This window comes from Arachis ipaensis, chromosome B08 (assembly GCF_000816755.2).
Source record: "Arachis ipaensis cultivar K30076 chromosome B08, Araip1.1, whole genome shotgun sequence".
NCBI classification, from domain to species: domain Eukaryota; kingdom Viridiplantae; phylum Streptophyta; class Magnoliopsida; order Fabales; family Fabaceae; genus Arachis; species Arachis ipaensis.
In genome coordinates, this window is record NC_029792.2 from 4,854,237 (window position 1) to 4,860,345 (window position 6,109).

Sequence of the window (6,109 nt, forward strand, 5' to 3'; positions counted from 1 at the left end):
TATTAAAAGTGATTTTTTTTTTTAGTGACAGTGCATAGAAAATTTATTTTCCCCACGGGTGTACAGTAAAAGCAAAGTAACCAATATTGGGTTGCCTTGTTCCCTTATTTGATCAATTATTATTAATCATGACTTGAACTTCTTTCATTTAAGGGGTGGTATGATCCGCTCTCATTTTTATTTTTAGTTGAAGAGATTAGAGATAGGATTCATATCTATTTAGCTTAGCTTATAAGAGGATCCTTTGATAGAATGAATCGTCAATCTTTTGAGAGAGGGCATAATGCATACAAAATAATATATAGATTTATATTGAAGAGGTCGTTGGTTGGTTTAGTTAGCCATTGATGGCAGCCAGAAAAATATTTGGACTTTGGAGCGGTCTCTGCATACGTTATGATTTATATAAAGAATGAATCCAGGGTATATTCTATATCTATAATAATTATTTTGGGTGGTGGGTAAGTCCACTTATTTATTTTTGCTGAGATCACACTTTAGAGATTAACAAATTTGAGTAGTTGTTGAAAGTATATATATATAGAGTCATTATAATATGACTATGGTATAGTCATTATAATATTTTAAAAAATATAATCAAAATATAGAAAAAATATAACTTTAATTTTAATTAATAACATCTACATAATTATCTTAACCACCATAATAGACTTACAATTAATAATAATAGACTTAATTTGACATATTAGTGTTTGTGACTTGTGAACCACTAACGAGTTATAATTTAAATGACATATACTTTTTATATTCACATAATAGTCGTAGGTTCGAATCTCATTCTTAATTTTTTTTTAAAAATTAGTGTTTGTGAGAAAATATCCAATAATTACATAAAATAACTTTAATTTCAGGCTATGCACGTGACATATCACGTGACAAATTCGGACTAGATAGTAGATAGAGTTGTTAAAGAAAAGGTTTCTTTAGAATCTTAGCTTTTTTTTTTTTTTCTTTTTTCTGCTATATATGGTTTTATCCACCGACAGTTACTATAGCTCATACTCATCATAGGCCTGTTATTTATGTTCCTTGAATCCTTGTCTATCTAAGAAAACAAATGGTCTTTGTCCAATTTTGATTATTGAGAGCGAAAGTTCTTGTTCCTCCTTAGGTCAAGCATTAGAAGTTTAATCATAAATTATTTTAATGAGAAAAATTAATAGTGGTAAAATTATGGTTGGGGTTTTGGAAAGGTACAGCATAAATTGACATGTTGTGTCTTCTATGTGATGTTAACTATGTCACACGATTATAAGATTGGCTGGTTCTAAATATAAATACAATTAATCTTGACATAATTTTGCTCTACAAGTCTTACAAGTCTTTTAATTGATGTTACGTTGAAAGTTGAAATGCGTCTGTTATGTACGTATGTTTCACGCGTCTCTAACAGATTTTAACTCAATCAACGTGCGAATATATAACTTCCTTTTTTGAAAGGATTTCGTTTCTTTTTTTCAAATTTCTTGCCTTCTCTCTTCAATTTCTTTAGTGTGTTTTTCTCTGCCTTCTTCTTCGTCTTTTACGTGCATTTCTCTCTACTTTCTCCTTCTTCATTTACGTACTTCAGATTTATCATTATGCATTTATCCATTGTTTTTTGACATCAAGTTGTGAAAATCGTTTTTGAAGATAATGGATGATTTAATTTCAGATTGCCAGCTGAATCAGAGCAAATTGAATTTTGAAATTGAATCCAATGAAGTTCTTGAGGTGTGATTTAGTTTTAGTTAGTAATTGAATCTGAATTTGATTCCAATTAGTAGTTTTTATTGTGTAGTTGAATAATGCGTGAACCTTGCCTGTGATATTTGCTGTTTATTCTTCCTTGTTTAAATTGAATCTAATATACTAGTTCTCAGTAGAATTAAAATAATTTTGTCCATTTTATATCAGATATTCGAGTGTAGATCAGTAATAATTAGGTGTATTTCAGAAAAGTTTGGGTGTATTTACAGTTTATGACTTTTTATCTAACGAAGGATAAATTGTCTTATTATTTTAGTTAAATTGTTTTAGTTTCTGTTTATTTATATGATTCATAAATATGATTTTTTTATTTTTAATGACAATTTTATAGTTATATTTATATTTTATAATTTATACTTATTTTAATGTGGTGTATTTTAAATATATTTTGTAGATCTTTTGTGGTGTTAATGACTAATTTGTTATCAAAGATTGTAGGATTTATCTATGTAAAGTATAATGTAACAGTAATGTAAGTGTGTAACACACGTTAAAAGTTATTTATTACATGTAAATATCTTGTGACACAGTTGACCAACTTATAATTTATTTACTATTGAATATGATGTAGAAAATGATGTAAGATTCTTAAATCATGTTCATATTTCACTAAATGATAGATAAAATATGAGTTATATAACTAATTTAATTTTTATATTAAGTCTAACTAAGTATTTTTAGGCATATTTTTTTATTTATATTATTTAGGTGTTTAATTTTAATTTAAGTGCCGTTTTATCACTTTTTAATTTAGTTGAATTTGATTGTCAAAAATACTCGTACATGTAACATTATTATGCATACACATAAAGATACAGAACTCATATGAGTAAACATCTTTTCCAATCTGTTATTAACTTTAGGAACCTTTGTACATGAAACGCATGATCTCTATTATTATTCATATCTTCACCCACTTCTTTATTTGTTAGTTTCCTTTTCCATGTTTTTCCATTCATTTTCTAAAGTCAGTCGTGGCGGTGTGTGTATCCTTTTCTTATATGTATTCTACTATAGGTGAAATAAATATTAGCCATCTTTAGTAAAATAAAGCAAGAAAAGGAAAAGGAGGAAAAAAAAAAGGTATGGTAGGTTCCTCATTAGTCAGCACTCATTGTGGTAGGTCATATATTTCTAACCTTTTCTCACATGATTAATGTGATAATAATCTCTTTAGAAGCTCAATAATAATAATAATAATAATAATAATAATAGTAATAATAATAATCACAACCAAATTAAAATCCAATTGATCCAAAAACTGTATATCTTTAATTAAGCTCAACCAAAGTGTTTAAAGAAATTATTGATTAATTGAAGGAAAAACAAAAGGTTGAGACCAATAAGTCAATTCAAAAACAATAACAGGAGTAGTTTCCTAGTCTAATCTAATGAAAAACAGGATCCAATTAATGATGAGAATAATTTGGATCGCCTGAGCAGAGTGATAATAACAATAATGGATTATTGGTTATAATTTTGTAAACCAGGGAGACAAGAATAATAGAGGCAAGAGCCAAGTTACGTAGTTTTCAATCACAAGCAGAACAAGAAGTTACTCGTTAATGTCCTAATTTGGGCAAGGCTCTTATTTACGGATTGTCTGGTTAAGAAAAAGAAAAATCTAAAACAACCCTGAGAATTATTTCGAAAGATAATGAAGCCTTTACAAAAAAAAATCCAACTCGACTCCTACCTCGAAAGAACAACGAAGTTTCTATATAAAAAAAAAGTCAATGTTTTTTTTTCACGGGAGCTCCTAAAAAAATCTTAAGGACCAGATTTGTTTTTGACATTTTGAAAAGTGAAACAGCAATAATAAATTACAAGGGAATTTTGTAATTATAGATTTGTGTAGTGTCCTTTCTTGTTTATTGCACAAAAAGAACTATACAACAAATATAATATAGAGTGGTAAGTATAAGTACAAATAATCATGAAAAGAGGTTAAGATTTGAAGTGTATAATAATGAACATGATTCCTAAATCAAAGGCTTGTTGCATTGTGTATGCAATTGCAACTTGCAAGGCAACTAATAACTAGATAGGCATCATTCCATTTCCATAGCGCTGAGTCTCATGCCATTTTTATATATACCTCACATTATTACTACTTATCCCAAGTTCCAACGCCTAATCATTCAGTGTATAATATAGCAACTTCACTACATATAAGATAGACTAACAAATAGTTGTTTATATTTTTGTTGTGTTTCTATCTGAAATTAGTCTAATTTAAAAAAATATATATAAATTTATAACTATATCTTTTAGTATAAATTTTTTAACTTTTAGTTTTTAAAAATTGAGATTAATGAAAAGGAAGAATAATGCAAGGTTATTAATTGGCTTATTGCCATCACCTCCTCATTCGTAGTTGGTAAGGTTAATTGTAGAGTTGACCACTAGGTATGATTTTGTTTTTTAAGCATTGTACTTATCCAAAAGTTGAGAGATTAATTATAAATTATTTTATATAATCGTGTAATTATTTTTTTTATAATTATTTATACAGTAATTATAAAAACTGATTATTTTTATTGATATAATAATACGTGATTAAATATTTATATAAAATTTATTTATGGTGAATACTCATATGTATTTATCTTTGTATGAAGTTAATAATTAAAAATCATTAGATGGTGATTTAGTTAAATTTATTAAATTATCTAATAATTTTTAAATATTAACTTCACATGAAGACAACCGTATCTAAATTTCTACCAACATATTAAAATTAAATTCTAATTATTTTATCATATATACAATTGAATCTAAAGTCATACGAATAGTTATATATGTACTTAAAAGATTCAAATCACTTCTTCACAATTACAAAGTCAATCCCTTTGCCTATTGCATTTTTGAATTAGTATCCGCTAGTAATTAATGTCTCTTCACTACTTTCGTTGATTATCTAATTAGTTGAACTAATTAAGTCACTAATTAACATGTTCGTGATTCATCACCCTTCTCTTACTTTGGCCTCAAATTATAATTCCTACTTACAGTATCCTATTACAACTTGAATTATATAAAAGTGTGTAAAATTCATTACGGACGTAAATGTAATAATATATTTGAACACGCTACTTTTCTTGATTGTTTTCAACATCATCAAATTGATTCGAAATAATATGATATTGAAAACGTGCTGATTATTTATAATTCAATTATTAATTTTCTACATCTTAAGAGCAATGCATGTATCGTGTGTGTAATCTTATGAATAAACTTTCTATTTACATGTTCTTTCACTCAACATTATGATAAAATTGAATGAAACGATTGTTAGTGATGGATCTATCTTATTATTTCATATCAAAATTAAACCTCTAATTTTATCCTTTACAATTTGAGATTTTGGACTAAACTACTCACAACTCTAATTTATTTTTGATAAAAACTCATATGCAGACTGCAGTTAAATAATTTAATATATTTGACTAAATTATTATTTAACAGTTTTTAATTATCAATTTTATATTAAGACAACTGCACGTAACTCTTCACTTTGATTTTTTTATTAATGGGAAACAAAAATAGGATCAATGTAGATGGCAAGTGTATTGGTGTTTTTGAACATCCATTTAATCAATGAGTTTGTAGCAAAGGGTAAAGGAGGAAGTTATGAAACGTATGTAGACCACTTAATAGGATTGCCTGCTTTTCTCTGCCCATGTTGGCCTTTCTCTTAATTATTGAAAGCTTGAATAAATATATTCTTTATATTTATATAAATATATAGAGATTATTTTATTAAAAATAAATAAATATGGAGATTAAACATTATTTCCGTGAACTCCAACATGGGTTCATCATAATATATCGCATTATTGAAAGACAAGAGTGTCCCTACTTTGGCTGTCTCATTTGTGTGTAAAATCGCTCAGATCATCAAAACGTGTCTCATTTTTCCCTTCACATATATATACACTAACACGCAAGTCTCTTTCAGGGGTCACCAACAATAAAATCTCATACAATTGGAATCCATCACTGTTTACTAGCTATTTCTCTAAGATTAATACTTACTTTTTCTTTTGAGATGTTAATCATCCGTTACTAATTCGTTGTATAATTTGAATATTCTTTTTTTTTTAAATAAAATATAAAAAATGTTAATTTGAAACTGAGGATCTACCTATTTTACCACATTAGCGTAATGAAGAATTTTAAATATTACACTTTACAGGAATAAAAATAAAGACCTATATATGCACTCATCTAGTGTATGTTATTGAATTTTGAATAATTTGATTGCCTCTTTTTCATATTTCATAAAAGGAACGACTATTTTTTTTTTTTGTTGACTAAGGAAAAGACTAATACTAAT